Source organism: Periplaneta americana, unplaced genomic scaffold (genome assembly GCF_040183065.1).
Source record: "Periplaneta americana isolate PAMFEO1 unplaced genomic scaffold, P.americana_PAMFEO1_priV1 scaffold_24, whole genome shotgun sequence".
Classification (NCBI taxonomy): Eukaryota; Metazoa; Arthropoda; class Insecta; order Blattodea; family Blattidae; genus Periplaneta; species Periplaneta americana.
This window is the reverse complement of record NW_027185505.1, coordinates 390,186-410,152: the sequence shown is the minus strand read 5'-3', so window position 1 is coordinate 410,152 and position 19,967 is coordinate 390,186. Positions and strand designations below refer to the sequence as shown.

The 19,967-nt window shown below is 43.0% G+C and overlaps 2 non-coding genes across 2 annotated transcripts; both read left to right on the top strand.

The window, feature by feature from the left end:
* The first annotated feature begins 419 nt into the window (after positions 1–419).
* On the top strand, positions 420–538 carry LOC138693916 (5S ribosomal RNA). The gene has a single exon (XR_011330601.1). It is a non-coding gene; the product is annotated as a 5S ribosomal RNA (ribosomal RNA).
* Positions 539–19,369: 18,831 nt separating this feature from the next.
* Positions 19,370–19,488, top strand: LOC138693915 (5S ribosomal RNA). The gene has a single exon (XR_011330600.1). It is a non-coding gene; the product is annotated as a 5S ribosomal RNA (ribosomal RNA).
* Positions 19,489–19,967: the final 479 nt, after the last annotated feature.

Genomic DNA, 19,967 nt, shown 5'->3' with positions numbered 1-19,967 from the left:
TCAGTAGCGAGCTTCAGTCCATTCGTAGTAGCCGCCGGTGCAAGAAGTGAATTGAAGTTTGTGTGAAGTTCCGTAGTATGGCATGAAAATGATGTCGAAAATCCGACTACAGTTCCACAACCATGTGGTTGAAAGGAGGCTCCGCTGTTGAACAACAATCCACCTGTGGCTTAACTTAGAATGCCGACTAGCTGTTTTATTAATCCCGTGTCAATCCAGCAGTGTGTGACGTTGAAACGTAACCAAACTGCCGTTGATAGATAGATTTATCATCTATCCCAATGACATCCAACGAGCTTGGTAATTTAGGTACAGAGTCTAAGCAGGCAGTTTACGTGTGTGTGTGAGCGAGTGCAGGTTTTATCGAGTGCACCCCAATCCCATCGTCCTCAAGTGCCTACAGATTACGCAGTTTCATCGGCAACGGCCATACCATGTTGAAAATACCGGTTCTCGTCCGATCACCGAAGTCAAGCAACATTGGGCGTGGTCAGTACTTGGATGGGTGACCGCTTGGGAACACCACGTGCCGTTGGCGATTTTTTTTTTTACGTCACTATTTCCAGCGTGTTCTAATAAGACTTATGGGATATTATGTTCCCTTCCCTATTCCAGCTATAGCTTGGATGATGACGCCGCTGCATAATTGTAGAGTAATTGATAATTCTTAAGTACTTGCAGCTCCGTATTGAAACTTATGACTGGTAGCATATTCATATGAGACGGTTCACTTCTCTGCGTTTTCTCGAAGAAGGGAATATGTATTCAGGGGATTGTGAACGTACCTCGCGCTCTCCCTAGAAGTTAGAGACATTTTAGGTAAAGAATGTAATATACTGTACATATATGGCTAATTAAAATCCCATTAGTTACTACATTTCAGTGGGTAGTACAAATTCCATAATGAAAATATCTCTGTCCTAGTAGTTGTATCCTTTAAAGAAGCTCGTTGTTTTCCCATGATGAAGGGCAGAACTTGGTCGGTAGAAATTTAAACAGACTGCATTATCAGACCAGGCGTTATTTCAATATCAGCGTTTAGTTTAGGAAATATAGCAATAGCGGAGTTGGGAGAAGTAGTTATAGCATGTACAGTAAGTATAAACAGTTCGCTGTACTGTACAGTGAATATAAATATTTGAATGTACGATGGCAAAACATCAGACATACAGTACGTAGCTCACATATCTTAAAAAATAAATAAATAAAAATAAAGAAGACATTCTGAGGAGTGAGTGGAAAGTGCATATTATAATGAATATTTTTAACTCTCAGTTGACATTGAGAGAGAAAGCCATGCATCGGGGAACCGGTGACTGTTTTTGCGTTACCTTCTGCTATTGGCGTTGTTGGTTAGTAACGAATGAAAGAGGTAGGACGCGGAATCAAATGTCAAAAAACGATAGGGAAATAATAGTAACTGGTTGTATTTCGATCGAGCTCGGCGTGCTGATTCACCAGTGGGGTGTTTCACAAAGTTTACAATCTTTGGAAATTGTGAACTCTGTTTGTAAACTTCTGTTTCACAATCTTTGTTTGTAAAGGTGGACTGTACAAAGGAAATCAAATCTTTACGAATGAAATTTTGCGCTCTTTACAAGTGATATGTTTGTTTCACAACGAAGGAGTAATTTTACAAACGTGTAAACTAAACTTTACTAGTGAAGTTAGCACATTTTCTACAGTAGCCCTGTTGAAATAGCTTCTAATTGTGAATGAAAAAAATAAACACATATGTATAAAATCAATTTTATAGTAACAGGGTACCATTAAGAATTACACTGAAGCAGTTGTGATGTTATTGAGTAGTTCTAGCGACTCAGACGAAGATTTTGCATTTAGGCCTAACGTAGAATTTTCCGGCCACGTTCGTATCATTGTACGAATATTAATGAAAGGTTTCGAATGAATCCCGCGCTATACTTCAGAATACCGCGTTAGTTCTTATATACGAGGAACGTATTTAATAAATACTCGCACTTAAAGAAGAAAAACTTTGCACCGAAAACCAATCACTTAATAATGCAATGTCGGCATTACTTACGCAGTATTCTGAAGTCGTTCCGAATCCCATTTCGCTGTAATCTCTCCTACAAGATATGGGACATCACATGCAACATCTGAAAGGGAAAAGTGGTGCCCTAACCACAAAGCGAGAACTGCATTGGTTGCATAGTAGCTCTCAGTTCCCTGCGTTAGCAGATAAGAACGGAATTTATAAGATTACAGTGTGCAAAAGTTCACACATGGTAGTTGATGTTGTTACAAGATTGAAAAAACTCGAGGCGGGTTATTGATCACCGAATGTGCTTACTCGGGCAAAGGATTTTTATGCTCCTCCTGCTGGGTTCCCTAATGTTGGCGAGGTTATGGATGAAACAATAAAATATACTGATGGACCAGCAGAGAGCGAAGTTGATTTTAATGGATGGACATGTTAGCTGCTCTATCAACTGCATATAACTACGTGGGTCAAATCCATTATTTATCAATTATTTGAATGAATTTCGCGCTAACTTTCGTCAGTTAAGTCGTAGGCTAATTAATGCATTGGTATGCTCGACCAATTGCATGCCGCGAAACTCCGTTGTCGCCGATGTAGCAAAATCTAAATAAAATATATATAAAAAAATATAAACATGTCCATCGATAGTTCTAAAATTACAGCTACTTTACCTCTGATCCTTAGTGATTTTTGTAAACTGTCGTTGGCGATTTTGTTCAACCAATTATGCGTATTTGTAAGTTTGTTTCGCCGATTTTGTAAAGTTCGTTAAAACATACAAGTGAATAAGATTGCATTGTGAAACACAGTTAACAAGCATATGTAATATTTCCGTTGTTAATTGTATATTGTTAATTTGTAATTTGTTAGCGTTGTGAAACATGCCCCCATTTACCTTTAGAGGTAATATCTACATTAATATTTAGTTAAAATTTAAAGAAATTTTAAACGAATGGAAGCTGCATTTTAATTCACCCCAAATTACTATGTTCCCTTTCAGATTATCAGCTGTTGTTGTTGTTGTCGTTGTTGTATTGTAAGTTCTCACTTATTGTTAGCTAGCCGTACCCGTTCGCTCCGCTCCACCTGTTAGAAATAAATATAAAGTAATTACATAATTAAAATAGGACGACTGATCCATGGAACAACTTTTACAACAGCGCAAGATAATCTGCTTCGCATATTACCCAATTTTTTTTTAGCACTGCATTTATTGCATATATATTTTATGTATTTTAACACGATTCAATTGAGCATAGTTAAAATATGAATTATTAAAATAATGGATTGCCAAGCTAAAGTACTATTACTGCATACTAAATCAATACACTCTCGTTGTTCGTTAATTCTCTGAGATTAAAATGCGTGTACATAAATATTATTTTAAGAAATACAGAAAACGAATGTACAAAATAGCCTATCAAATTTTCTGTGCATAAGAAGCTATTTTAATCTTACCTGTCCTCGATTTACTCAGACGTTACTGTAATAACATTATAGCATTATGTCCATCTAGAGAAACTACAGTTTCCAATGGTGAAATAATAACTAATTATACAAATCAGTTAATTTACGAGCTTGTGATATTACTTCATACAAACACAGAAACATTCCCTGTAGGCTATGTTTAATAGCTTTCGATTGTTTGTTGATGTCCAAGGCCCCTGTTTCGATTGTTGTTGTCCAAGGCCCCTTATAGACGAAGTCATTTGTTCTTAATTCATTGCACCGTCTTAGATAGCGTTATTTTAATTTTAAAACTCATTTATCTCATTAAATATCAGTCCTATCAAAATGTTGTAAAAAAATAAAACTTAACGGAAATCATTTTTAAAGGAACATCTGTTATGTAACATTTTTTCTCAAATATCAATAATAAGCGAGATATTTCGATTTATTTAATTAAGGCCCCCTTATAACCCCCCTTTTAAATAAAGTATTTCGAATGCCATATAGCCTAAAATCTAAGTTACAACAAACTTAATTTATATTCCAGTTTTCATATAAATCGGTTCAGCCATTATCGCGTGAAAAGGTAACAAACATACAGACAGACATACAAACAAAATTTTCAAAAATGCGATTTTCGGTTTCAGGGTGGTTAATTATATATGTTAGGACCAATTACTTTTGGAAAATCGAAACTTACCAGAAAAATTTCGGCTACAGATTTATTATTAGTATAGATAGTACGAGATACGACCGCAATTTTGTACGACTAGTGTAATGAAGGAATGCAAAAAATTATTTTGGAACTTTGCAATGTTAGTCTATCATTAAAATAAAATTAAATCTTAATTCGTCCCTTTTGCAGGAGTCTTCTTCATCCAGTATGTTGTTGGCTGATATGGAGGAGGAGGGGGGGGGGGACATGCTCTAAAGGGATAAAATTTGCTTAGCAAATCGATATGGTGACTAACGCTTGCAATGCGTCATAGCTATAATTGTACTGCGCGGTAATTTCAGAGTAATAAGAGTTCAGTTCAGGGATCTGCTAATTTCTTCATATTGTGTTCGGCAATGGAATAGTACCGCAGTAGCATTAAGAGGTTTTTATAATTTGAACTGATATGTGCAGGTATATTGACCCCCCCCCTCCCACCGCTGGCCGACGCGGACTGCAATGACAACAGTAAGCCACACGTCATACGTAAGCCTTTCTTCTTCTTCTTCTTCTTTGCTCGCCTGGCAAATACAGTCTTGGATTTCACATATTCAATTTTTCACAGTCCCAACTCCCTTGCATGGACGTGTTTTCACGTACCTTTAAAGTTTCTCCTCTCATTCATTCAGTCTATTCGCAAGCCTGAGGGTTTTCCGTGGTTTTCCCTAAGGAGCTAAGACAAATGTAGGGATGAGCCCAGAAAGAAAAGGGCATTCACTTCCTTAGACCCTGGTAACTGCTCTTTCTAGAGGAAGGAGGAGGAGAAAGAAACCCCCCCACCCCCACCGACGTGGACTGCAATGACAACAGTAAGCAACACGTTATATGTAAAGCCTTTATTATTATTATTATTATTATTATTATTATTATTATTATTATTATTATTATTATTATTATTATTATTATTTACAATGGGACTAAAGGTGGTGTAGATACACTATGTCAAATGTGCCACAATCTTTCCTGCAATAGAAAGACGAGGCGCTGGCCACTAGCAATATTTTACAACATGCTAAATATTGCAAGTATAAATTCATGGATAATTTATAGTTAGAAGAACTCAGAAAACAATATCAAGAAAACAATTCATTTTCCAATTGTGTGAAGAGCTGACAAAACCGTGGATGCAGCACCGCTTTGCACGTCCTACTTTACACCGATCTCTGCGGGCAACAATTGAAGAACATCTGAACATTGCTGTGCAACAACAATGCCAGGTAATGCAGCCAGATGGTGAACGTACTGTTTGCTATAAATGTCCTGCAAAGAAGAGGAGAATGATGACAACATTTTGTGGACTTTGCAAAAAGGGGTTCTGCAGAGAACATCGCGCTGTTGTTTGCACTAATTGTAAATAGGACAATAACATGAACGTAAAGACTTTATGACAAACTTAAAATTAAATGAACACTAATGGCTACGAAATGTGTAAAAGTTGTTAAATGTGTGATATTGAGTTGATTTCAGTTAATTAAAATGTGAGTAGTAAAAATTACGAATGCTTACCTTTAACATGAGTACAGTGATGATTACCTGTCTAGGGTTAAGTAGTCGCGTGGTGAGTTTAGGAATTCCCAGACCACCTCTAAGATTGTTTAAAATAAAGGTATTGTAATCGTACGTTTCTGTCTTTTGTCAATAGTAACGTTGACCTTTCTTTTTCGAGAAAACAAAATCTGTTGTACAGTTAAAGGTACTGAAATAGTAAGAAATTTTCTGAAATCCCCACGCGTTTGCAAGTGTAAGTCTCTGTTGTAACCTGTTGATTTACGAGAGACTGTGTGTGCTTTCGTACAGTGTTTCTAAAATGTGCAGTAACGAGTCAGAAATCATTGGAATGTAGTGTAGGTGTGTTTGTTATAACCGGGAATCAATCCGCAGTACTTGACCAATCAACTACGGGAAATATCAGAAAAATTGGCAGGAGTTAGCAAGAAAAACAAAGGTAAAATATCACGTGAACGAGCACCGATACCGAGCACTATGTACAATATACCCTAGAGAAAAAGACAAGAAAACAAAAGTCAACCGCTGCAAGTGTTACGAAGTGGTGTGTGAAACATATAATGAAGAATGTCTGCGGGAAGCGCATCTAGTGAGATAAAGGGTGAAATGGAGGATTCTGCTAAAAATAAAGAAAGGAAGAAAAATGTTTACAGTTAATACAAGTATTGTTTTCTCTTGTGGGTTTATGTTTAGTATAATAGATGTGTGTGTGTGTGTGTGTGTGTGTGTGTGTGTGTGTGTGTGTGTGTGTGAAAAAAGTGAAAAAAATAACAGGTCTGTAATAATAATAGTTAATAATTCTGTAGTTCACTGCAAAAACTGTATAGCCATAAAAGGACAGATGATAATAACGTTGTTATCTTATTCTTGCTGCTGTGTAAGCCTAAGTTTCCACGTGAGGGATAGAAGAGACATGACAACATATAGCATTACAATTTGTTTAATGTGTATAAATTTCTTTAATACTGATTTTTCTCAGAACAAGCTGTGTGAGGGTTAAAGAGTTCTTGCACTGAAGCTCAGAATTATTTATTATTATTATTATTATTATTATTATTATTATTATTATTATTATTATTATTATTATTATTATTATTGTGTGAAGAGTTGTATCGGAAGTGCTTTATAGACTAAATTAATAATTTCTATCTTAACTGAAATATTTACATTATATTTCACACAGTATAGTTACAGGTAGCATAAATTCAGATAATGGTTTTTATATGGGAATCTACTTCTTGTGTTTAGAGGCTACATTTATACAGAGTTAATAATTTCTCCCCTATGTAACATATTTCCATGAAATTTTATACGCATCTATGCAAAAACGAATTATGCTCGTGTAATTAGGGAATTAGGGAAAAATTAGTTTTTCTGATAATTTTTAATGTTTTAATAGAAATTATGCTCCTAAAAGATGACTAGCCTGCCATATTTTTCGCAGTTGGTAACAAAATGCTAGATTCATGGATATACTCCATAATTTAGTTGTTCATTATATGTTCAAGAAGTGTTGAATTTTTCTTGGAGAAATTAAGCTCCTTCATCCAGACTCTGAAAAGTGGCTGCTGTCGAATTCGTAAAGCGCCACCAAGAGATGAATATAACATCTAAGTTTGCAGGATGTAGCAGCTAAATTTTAAGCCGTATAGAGTTTAATATTTGATTAATGTGTGGGTAGAAGAATTGAAAGTTAACTCAGGTTTACTTGTAATGCACAGCCTGTTAAATATGTCGTAAAAAAAAAAAAAAAAAAAAAAACTAGTTGCACAAATCTCAGTAAACGTGCCAATTAAATGAATGCTAACGTATTATAGATTGCTTTTCGCGTATTAAATGAAAGTACACATCTTGTCCTATGACCTCCATAAGGGAAGGTTTAACAGTATAAAACAGCCACTGACCCCACGAACAAAAATCAACTGAAGAGCGTGACTTTAAAAAAAAAACTCATGTTTTGTCCCACCTCTTACTGATATTGATGTTTTGTATGCTGTTGTGCACAATGCCTAGCTTTTGTTTAAGCCTAGATATTACTTAAACTTCGGTTATGATGAAGTTGATTTTCTTACATAGTTTTGCGTTCTGGACAACTGTGCGCCGGCATCTCTCGGAACATCCGAGATCAGGTCCCTATCCCCTCCACCGCAAAGTCAAATAGCGTCTGTCACTTGATTTTGAATATTAAACAAACATACCATCACGGCATTTCCGTTATGGCATCTGGTGTCATCAATAAGCTACAAATAAAGGAAAGAAAGAAAGAAAGAAAGAAAGAAAGAAAGAAAGAAAGTAGCACAGTCACTGTCCTGAACAAGGTACGCAAGTATTATTTTAATTAATGCGTATCGCCTACCAGCCGCCGAAACTATTCGACAGGAGAGTGAATATCCTACACGGTCCTGTAAAAATGTTCTGAATACACTAAATGACGTGTAATTTTTTTTCTATTATTAGGACAATTGAACGTGTCATTGCTCCTGCGGGTTGCTTTGTTTCACACCACAGAGAATTCAGGTTCTCAACCCCCCGGGATTCTAGAGATAAGAGAGCGATGAGGTTAAAGGAGTAGGCGTTTGTTCGTGTTTTTGTTTTTACTTTAGAAAAATTGCGAAACGTGACGCAATAGCGATAAGTTTTATGAACAAGTTTGCTGAATCGACCAATTGAAGGTAATTTATATTTTGCTAAAGAAGAGAGGAGATTAATGAAATCAGTTATTGTAATAATCGTAGTAGATTGAAGGAATTGTTTGTATTCAAACTCCTTTTTGAAATAAGCTGCTCGGATGCTTATCAGGGTGACGGTTATAAATGTTATCGTAATACCCACCCGAGGTCACAAAGGTCACAGTCTTCCGCTTGTCCTTTCCTAAGCAGACCACGTCTGTACTATCGAAAATAATGAGTCACAGTTATAGTTTCGTGAAAGTAAAAAATGTTAGATAGGAGACAAGTAGCTACTCTTATACAATCATAATCACATTTTGTATCCAATATAGTATAAACGAGCTACATGTAAGTACTGTGTAAAGTTTCATTAAAACAATATATTATATATGAGACAAGTCACTAATTTTTGTCAAAACGCATCGTCTATAAAGGGGTAGTTTCTCCTCTTATACAGTAGTGACTATAGTGCGAAGTTTCATGGAAATATGTCACATTTTTAGTCCAGCTAGATTTGCTTTCTGGACCACTTTGAGCCTTGGCGCTTGTGATCGGTCGGACGGAGGATCACTCGTCCCGGCGGCGTTAACCCTTAATTTGGTAAATATATATAATGTGCAATATTATAGAACTGTGAAATTTTTTTTTAATTTTCCTAAGAAACTTTGTTATCCATCGTTCTATTAAAAAATTGTTTATTAACCTATAGGATACATTGCGATATTTGTCAAACAGGCTGTGGGAAAATGCTGATACGGTGAGGAATGGAAAGGGAGAAACCATTTATATTATTGAGGTGACCTTGAACTGAGGGTAGTAGGAACGAGACCTGGAGTACGGTACAACCGGCTCTTCCGAGAAATAACTAGTGGCCCTGAAAAGGGCCTTTTTGCGGGCAGGAGTACCTTTGTTAATTCAAGCCCTCTCGCCGCGGATGCGCCTAGCCAGCTGAATATCCTTGGGCATAATGGTCACGCGCTTGGCGTGGATGGCGCAAAGGTTGGTATCCTCGAAGAGACCGACGAGGTATGCCTCGCTTGCCTCCTGCAAGGCCATTACGGCTGAGCTCTGGAAACGGAGGTCGGTTTTGAAATCCTGAGCGATTTCACGCACCAAGCGCTGGAAAGGCAGCTTGCGGATGAGGAGCTCGGTGCTCTTCTGGTAACGACGGATCTCGCGAAGAGCAACTGTACCAGGGCGGTATCGATGGGGTTTCTTCACGCCTCCAGTAGCCGGTGCGCTCTTCCTAGCGGCCTTCGTTGCCAGCTGCTTTCGTGGAGCCTTGCCTCCCGTGGACTTACGCGCAGTTTGCTTCGTACGTGCCATCGCTTACTCCTTAGTCCTCGCAACCCAAGTTGACGCAATACAGTCGCCCCCGCTGCCCCCAAGAGGGGTATTTATGTCTTCGCCCGTTGAGAAGCCACGCCCCTTCCGTAATGTGATTGGTCCGCGGGTTTTAGTATATAAACCAAAAAATGACCCAGACTTACTAGCGACGCTCCAACCTCCTCATCGAGCCGACACATTGACACTTGGACCAAGAACGAGAGTGTTCACATTCTCGACACGACTCAAACTACAGAAAGCTACGAGACCCGACCCAAAGCAATTCGGGAAGAAAGCCCGCTACATTGCGCCACCGACCGCAACTCTACAAGGACCTTGGACGCTACCGACTGATCCTCCTGCACCATCCCGATCCGTGAAACCCGACCGGCCCTCAGAAGGTCCTTCCTCTGAACCCACCAGACCCGAAACCCCTCCACTGCAACACATCCAGGACTCGTACTTTTACACCACGAGTGAATCTGCCTCTTCTGAAGGTTCAAATGAATCCGAAGGAGAGGTAGACCAAGACTGGCAGAACGCCAAGTCACGGCGCAAGAAGAAGACTCGACCAACCGCGAGCGCCGTTTCGACCACGGCAGCCGAGAAGGTCACGCCCAGTCCACAACCTGCTCCCCAGAATTCCCTTGCACCCACACCACCACCAGACCGAGACACCACAGCCGCAAGTGAACGACTCAAGAGCAGAACGACTGTGAAAATCACTAGACACACGACTGACAACAATAACCCACTGTTCATCCAGAAGCTTATAAGACAGAACAACTTAAACATGGAAACTCCGAGACAATACTGGGCCTACTCTACAGGAACGACGACACTTACCTTCCCGACGATTGACGAGGCGGAACGATTTGTTAAAGCCATACCGGCCAGAACTTTTGGACCGTCCGCACAACTTTTCATCGTCCATACACCATCTCACCAAGGACAAAGACTTCCACGAAACCGAGAGATCAGTGTCGTCATGAAGAATGTCGGCACCCAGATCCCGGAGGACGAATTGTTGCAGATTCTACGGGAAAAGTTCCCTGGAATCAAGCGCATCTCTAGAATAACCTCCGCCCAGACTAACCAGCCGACGCAGATGGTTCGACTTATAGTACAAGACGTGACCACAGCCGACCAACTTCTATGTGGAATCAACATAGCCGGACGTAATTACAAAGTCGAGCCAGCCCACGAGACAGTATTCCACAGACCGTGTCAGAACTGCGCCCAGTATGGACATGACAAAACCGACTGCCGAAACGACAAGACGTGTTTCACTTGCGGAAAAAATCCCGTCCACTGCAAACACCCACCAGACAACCAAGTCAAGTTCTGCGCCAGCTGCAAGAGCGATACCCACTATACGGGCCAAGCACGCTGTCCAAACTACCCCCGACATAACCCAACCCAACAAACTCCAACCCACATCCCGGTTCAAACACCCCAACAGATCCCTCCACCAATTCCTAAACCCTCACAATCCAGTCCAATCCAACTTCCCGAACCAAGACCTGGAATATCGTACGCCAGTGCGGTAAACCCGACAACGACAGAACCAACAACGGAACCTACACAGACTAACACCGAACAAATCGTAGCAGCAGCTCTAAATTCTGCAATGCAGAAAATAGAAAGCTACATCGACCAACAGATCAACAGACTGCGAGATGAAATTGTGATGTTCACAATTTCACTCCTCACGACAGACGCCCAACCCAAGACAAGACGAACGACTTTAGCAACAGCTAACCAGACAGCAAGACGGCTCTTACGCAGACAAGTTGCTCACCACTTTGTGGGTAACAAACTACAACTATCACTAGCACCACTGAAACGTGACACGACCAACCACAGACAAGCAACCAACAGCGGCCCTTCATAGGGCCGCGCGACAAAAGTAAACCACAACCAACACAGACAACAGCTTCATCCAGCCACATAAATCTGCAAGATAACAGCATCCAAGGCCTACGCAGCAGCCTGGTGTGAGCGGAGAAGACGCTGACCCGTAGAGAGTCCAACGAGCGAAGCCTAGCCGGGACCACGCCTCAACTGTCGCTACAGAAAAAACATCGTAACCTGAAGAGGGCATATGTAAGACCCTAAAACAGGTTGCCCTTTGGGCAAACAACTTTGAGCTTGAGCGCCGTCGAGATCACTTTTAACCTTCGTCACACGAGCAACATGACTGGACGCGGCAAGGGAGGCAAGGGTCTTGGCAAAGGTGGAGCGAAGCGCCACAGGAAGGTTCTCCGAGATAATATTCAGGGCATCACGAAGCCGGCCATTCGTCGTCTCGCCCGACGTGGAGGCGTAAAGCGTATCTCCGGCCTCATCTACGAGGAGACGAGAGGTGTTCTCAAGGTCTTTCTGGAGAACGTAATCCGTGACGCTGTAACATACACCGAGCACGCGAAGCGGAAGACAGTCACGGCCATGGACGTGGTATACGCCTTGAAGAGGCAGGGGAGGACTCTCTACGGGTTCGGCGGTTAGACTGCCTACACACGTCTGCTGCCGAATCCGTCGGCAAAACGGCCCTTTTCAGGGCCATAAAATCCGTCTAAAAAGGGCAGTAGTTGTCGAGATTAATTTAATTCACCTTTACTGTGTGACCACTAGCTCAACAGGCCAGTGCGGAAAACAGAACTTATTTCGTAGGGGCACTTCAGTATCAGCAAAAGACGTTGTAAGAAATGCCTCTCCGTTTTTCAAATGGGTCTGACCCCAACGCTTGGTATATCAAGTGGAAAGACCGGATTCCTCTGTGAAGCCTTGCTCCTCGGATTATGTTACCTGTTACTGTAAACTTCTGTAAGTCAATAATCACTGTCCGAAGAATTGGTGGGTAATATGACAACGCAGGTAGGCAATGCTCACCAGACCGTAACAAGGAACCGAGGGGATTGACACATACTGAACATCACATCACCACGTTTTTGCAATGCCAACTTTTAGGTCATAGGAATCCAGTGTGGTAAACACTGGGGAGAAGAGGTACACATCGCATGTCAGAACACAGGACTTCGTCCTGTCAGACAACTTCCACGTATAGCTTGCGTCATTTCGGTTCGAACGAAACGACAGAGAGAGGGGAAATTCGAACGCAAATTGTCAAAGCCTTCGATTCCTACGAGAAGGTCATGTCATCATCTCAGTATTGGGGTTCCTGCGCGTGCGGCCAATATGTGCACCAACAAACAAACGCATTAGGAACTCTATTATAACGCCGTAAGTTGTTCACCAGTTATCGATTTCTTATTCAAAATTAGTTTCATTCGTAGTATGTAGTAAAGTAAACTAGTATATTCAAACGTATATGTCTAAAACCACGATGGGCACCAAAGAAGGGGACTTGTGATTATTTTCACGATAATCTCCATTACTCTAATATGATAGAAATATATTACATAAATTTCGAAGCCAACTATGTACTTTGGCATCATCATCTAATTTAATTCGTATTGTGTTAAATTATATAATAATAATGAAACCTTTCTATATGCATCAGTATAATGTGTTATCACACAATAGCCTAGTAAATGTACAACGGTTTCAAGTACTTCAGTGCGAACCTGGGACAACGACATCGTTCAGAGCACAAAATTACAGAATGATGATATTAAATCAGCCCACCGGTATAGAGAGAGAGAGAAAGTTGACACGCGTAATGAAATTACATTACGAAGCCGTGAGAGAGGATTAACAATACTGGCTATTTCTGACTTTTGTGAGGTTAGTGGGGCCCTTAAAAGGGCCGTTTTACGGAGAAGGGGCTTAAGCCTTCTTCTCGGTTTTCTTCGGGAGGAGAACCGCCTGGATGTTGGGCAACACACCACCCTGGGCGATGGTGACGCCGGACAGGAGTTTGTTCAGCTCCTCGTCGTTGCGAATGGCGAGCTGTAAGTGACGAGGAATGATCCTAGTCTTCTTGTTGTCACGAGCTGCGTTGCCAGCCAACTCGAGAACTTCGGCCGCCAGGTACTCCATCACCGCGGCCAGGTAGACTGGCGCACCGGCACCAACTCGCTCTGCGTAATTGCCCTTACGCAAAAGACGGTGGATACGGCCTACCGGGAACTGCAACCCAGCACGGCTGGATCGAGACTTTGACTTTCCCTTCACCTTGCCTCCCTTTCCACGACCCGACATGATGCTACTCCTACTTGCAGCTGTTTAACTACAAGAACGACGCCTCGCCCACGGTAACCTTCACTTTTACGCCAACGTCAATAATCGACAGCGGACCAATCGTAAAGTCACAAACGTTTGCGCTGTTTCTATTGGCTCGCACTGGGAAGGCAGTACGGCATTGTCCCTGCGACTTAAATATTTTTCTCCCTCCGGGTACTTCCATTCCACAAGAGGGGCCCTCAGAAGGGCCGGCTCCAAAACCTAGAGCAGAGAGGTCTCCTGTCCCTAAACCCACAGCAGAGAAGTCTCCCAACGGACCACCTCCCAGCTCTGAGGCGTCGTCTCACGAATCCTCAGAAGGGAAGCGGTCCAACAGGCGCAAACCAATTCCCACAAAAGTATCCGGTTCGACTCCGGCAAGCCCCACTTCTCCCACTCCTCCTAACACCGCACAAGGAACCAAGACAAGGACAGTACTGAAAATACTGAACCACACAAAAAACGGCAACAACCCACTACACATAGAGCGACTAATGAAACAGTACCGACTCGACATTCAAACTCCACGACAGTTCTGGGCACACACTACCAAGACAACTACACTCACATTCGCCACGATTGACGACGCGGAGAAGTTCGCTAGGGCAATTCCCCTGTACAACTTCGGTCCGTCCGCAGAAATCAACATTACGCCTAGTGAATCAAGACAGAAACAGACCCGAAATAAAGAGATCAGTGTCGTCATGAAAAATGTCGACACGCTGATCTCTGAGGACGAACTAATGCAGATCCTGGCTGTAACACATCCAGGCATCACACGCATTAAGAGAATTATCTCCGCACAGACAGACAAACCCACCAACTTAGTTAGAATTTTCACAAATGACATCACCACAGCAGACAAATTACTAGAAGGAATTAAACTTGCAGGACGGTACTACAGAGTAGAGCCATCACACGAGACAATCTTCCACCGACCGTGCCTTAACTGTGCACAATACGGCCATACAAGGACAAACTGCGACAAGCCCAAGACTTGTTTTAAGTGCGGCAAAAATCCCGACCTGTGCAACCACAACCGCCTATCCCAGATTAGGTATTGCGCCACGTGCAACAGCGACACCCATTATACGGGCCAAGCTCGCTGTCCAAAATATCCAAGGACTAATCTCATAACCTCCACCGATCCCACGCACGTCCCCATAGACACCCACAAACCAATACCGAAACCTATACCCAAACCATCACAGTCCGTTTTCAACCCAACACTTCCCAAACCCGAATTGTCTTATGCGGATGCAGCTAAGACAACGACAACCAAGACAAACACTACAGACGATCCACAGACAGAAAAAACAACTACGGAACAGCTGGTCGAGGGGGTTCTACGTTCTGCTATGCAGAAAATAGAATCCTACATTGACCGGCAACTAAACAGACTACAGGACGAAATAGTGACATTCACTATTTCTTTACTCACTACTGACACAAACCCTACGAAACGACACACGACACTTGCCACAGCCAACCAGGCAGCCAGACGGCTTCTACGGAAACGAGTAGCCCACCACTTTGTTGGTAACAGGTTACGAGTTTCCCTAGCGCCACTACAAAAACGTGACTAGGACAGAACTGACCAGAGCACTGGACTCTCCACCTCTCATTAACATCTGCGAGGCATGGTGCTCACTTCACTTCATTCATTTCATTCACAATTCAACTGATAACGTGTACATGTTCATAAAATCATTCACAGGGGAAATACACTACTGTTAGATGAGAGGGCAAACGGCTTATAGCTGGGTACCTCGATCTAAAGTTAGAGAATTGCTTGTCGAGGAACCAATGGAGGCATGGGATGCTTACCCTGCCTGCCATTTTAAACATCATTCATTCTTTCTTCGTCCCCATTCATTCGTTCGTTCGGGCTCATCATCAGATCAGATCAGATCAAGAGGGAGCTGAATCTAGCAAGACACTCACTGGTAAAAGTCGCCAGCTTACAACCAACGAAGATGAACAGCGGGAGCCGGCCGCCGCCTTGTGTCGACAAGTCTCGGCCGGACGGAGGCCAGCCACCGGGGAAGCGGAAGACGAGGCGGAAGACGGTGAAACCGACGGCCGCCGCAAAACCTGTCTCTCCGGAAGCAACATCACCACCACAACCATCATCATTTGGTAAGTCCAGCGCTTCACCAACCAAGACGATCGACGACTTACATACACTAAAGACCATGGCACCGATCACTGCTAATAGAGCAGTAGTGATCACAAACGCTGACCCCGACCTACTGGACGCAGTGACTCCACGGAAACCCACAACGACCTTGACTTTAAACAAAACCACGAGAGCCTACGTTTTTTCCTCCCGAGAAAACTTACGGCAGATGACTTTAATGCATCCACGACAATTCGGGAAGCACGCCCGATACCAAACTCCACCAACCGCCACTCTCCTCGGACCTTGGGAACTACCAGGCCACCCATCCCATCCCTCCTCCACCCCACCCCCCTCTCTATTGGACAGTGAATCTTCTTCTTCTTCTTCTTCTGAGGAAGAGGCAGAGGTTACTTCCATTCCACAAGAGGGGCCCTCAGAAGGGCCGGCTCCAAAACCTAGAGCAGAGAGGTCTCCTGTCCCTAAACCCACAGCAGAGAAGTCTCCCAACGGACCACCTCCCAGCTCTGAGGCGTCGTCTCACGAATCCTCAGAAGGGAAGCGGTCCAACAGGCGCAAACCAATTCCCACAAAAGTATCCGGTTCGACTCCGGCAAGCCCCACTTCTCCCACTCCTCCTAACACCGCACAAGGAACCAAGACAAGGACAGTACTGAAAATACTGAACCACACAAAAAACGGCAACAACCCACTACACATAGAGCGACTAATGAAACAGTACCGACTCGACATTCAAACTCCACGACAGTTCTGGGCACACACTACCAAGACAACTACACTCACATTCGCCACGATTGACGACGCGGAGAAGTTCGCTAGGGCAATTCCCCTGTACAACTTCGGTCCGTCCGCAGAAATCAACATTACGCCTAGTGAATCAAGACAGAAACAGACCCGAAATAAAGAGATCAGTGTCGTCATGAAAAATGTCGACACGCTGATCTCTGAGGACGAACTAATGCAGATCCTGGCTGTAACACATCCAGGCATCACACGCATTAAGAGAATTATCTCCGCACAGACAGACAAACCCACCAACTTAGTTAGAATTTTCACAAATGACATCACCACAGCAGACAAATTACTAGAAGGAATTAAACTTGCAGGACGGTACTACAGAGTAGAGCCATCACACGAGACAATCTTCCACCGACCGTGCCTTAACTGTGCACAATACGGCCATACAAGGACAAACTGCGACAAGCCCAAGACTTGTTTTAAGTGCGGCAAAAATCCCGACCTGTGCAACCACAACCGCCTATCCCAGATTAGGTATTGCGCCACGTGCAACAGCGACACCCATTATACGGGCCAAGCTCGCTGTCCAAAATATCCAAGGACTAATCTCATAACCTCCACCGATCCCACGCACGTCCCCATAGACACCCACAAACCAATACCGAAACCTATACCCAAACCATCACAGTCCGTTTTCAACCCAACACTTCCCAAACCCGAATTGTCTTATGCGGATGCAGCTAAGACAACGACAACCAAGACAAACACTACAGACGATCCACAGACAGAAAAAACAACTACGGAACAGCTGGTCGAGGGGGTTCTACGTTCTGCTATGCAGAAAATAGAATCCTACATTGACCGGCAACTAAACAGACTACAGGACGAAATAGTGACATTCACTATTTCTTTACTCACTACTGACACAAACCCTACGAAACGACACACGACACTTGCCACAGCCAACCAGGCAGCCAGACGGCTTCTACGGAAACGAGTAGCCCACCACTTTGTTGGTAACAGGTTACGAGTTTCCCTAGCGCCACTACAAAAACGTGACTAGGACAGAACTGACCAGAGCACTGGACTCTCCACCTCTCATTAACATCTGCGAGGCATGGTGCTCACTTCACTTCATTCATTTCATTCACAATTCAACTGATAACGTGTACATGTTCATAAAATCATTCACAGGGGAAATACACTACTGTTAGATGAGAGGGCAAACGGCTTATAGCTGGGTACCTCGATCTAAAGTTAGAGAATTGCTTGTCGAGGAACCAATGGAGGCATGGGATGCTTACCCTGCCTGCCATTTTAAACATCATTCATTCTTTCTTCGTCCCCATTCATTCGTTCGTTCGTTTCGTTCGGCTCATCATCAGACGAGCACCATGCCCCCCAAAGCTTCCGGAAAGGCTGCCAAGAAGGCCGGCAAGGCCCAGAAGAATATTTCGAAGGGCGATAAGAAGAAGAAGCGCAAGAGGAAGGAGAGCTACGCCATTTACATCTACAAGGTTCTGAAACAAGTTCACCCAGACACGGGAATCAGTTCAAAGGCTATGAGCATCATGAACAGCTTCGTTAACGACATCTTCGAGCGCATCGCCGCGGAAGCTTCGCGGCTCGCGCATTACAACAAGCGGTCGACCATCACCAGTCGGGAGATCCAGACAGCCGTCCGTCTCCTGCTACCCGGTGAGCTGGCCAAGCACGCCGTCAGTGAAGGGACCAAGGCCGTCACAAAATACACTAGTTCCAAGTAAGCGGGAGTGCTTGCTAGGGAATCAGCAACCGGCCCTTTTAAGGGCCACAAGTTATTCATAACAGAGTAGATGAATGAAGAACAACAGCGGTTCCCACCGAGTGAAAATTTAAATAATCACCCCGATAACACTTCTAGGATAGATAATACATTATAGGCAGTCCATGGGAGACTTGGATCCACGAGGCAAATTCGTTTCCTTAATAGTTTCGTACGACTTATATGAGAGCGCGGTGTCATTCCTACTCACTTGGCAGCATTAATTGTTGAGGGAAAACAACTTAGAAGGTAACTTGTCGACCGCGGGCATAATCCTTCCGCAGGCCACTACTGAGAATCTGTGGACATACGGGTAATCTATCTTTATTGAAACTCGGGTTCATAACATACGACTGATACTTTATATATCTGTCACGTAATCCATCAAGAGACAAATGTCCCCCCCCCCCTAGTCAGTAGCGAGCTTCAGTCCATTCGTAGTAGCCGCCGGTGCAAGAAGTGAATTGAAGTTTGTGTGAAGTTCCGTAGTATGGCATGAAAATGATGTCGAAAATCCGACTACAGTTCCACAACCATGTGGTTGAAAGGAGGCTCCGCTGTTGAACAACAATCCACCTGTGGCTTAACTTAGAATGCCGACTAGCTGTTTTATTAATCCCGTGTCAATCCAGCAGTGTGTGACGTTGAAACGTAACCAAACTGCCGTTGATAGATAGATTTATCATCTATCCCAATGACATCCAACGAGCTTGGTAATTTAGGTACAGAGTCTAAGCAGGCAGTTTACGTGTGTGTGTGAGCGAGTGCAGGTTTTATCGAGTGCACCCCAATCCCATCGTCCTCAAGTGCCTACAGATTACGCAGTTTCATCGGCAACGGCCATACCATGTTGAAAATACCGGTTCTCGTCCGATCACCGAAGTCAAGCAACATTGGGCGTGGTCAGTACTTGGATGGGTGACCGCTTGGGAACACCACGTGCCGTTGGCGATTTTTTTTTTTACGTCACTATTTCCAGCGTGTTCTAATAAGACTTATGGGATATTATGTTCCCTTCCCTATTCCAGCTATAGCTTGGATGATGACGCCGCTGCATAATTGTAGAGTAATTGATAATTCTTAAGTACTTGCAGCTCCGTATTGAAACTTATGACTGGTAGCATATTCATATGAGACGGTTCACTTCTCTGCGTTTTCTCGAAGAAGGGAATATGTATTCAGGGGATTGTGAACGTACCTCGCGCTCTCCCTAGAAGTTAGAGACATTTTAGGTAAAGAATGTAATATACTGTACATATATGGCTAATTAAAATCCCATTAGTTACTACATTTCAGTGGGTAGTACAAATTCCATAATGAAAATATCTCTGTCCTAGTAGTTGTATCCTTTAAAGAAGCTCGTTGTTTTCCCATGATGAAGGGCAGAACTTGGTCGGTAGAAATTTAAACAGACTGCATTATCAGACCAG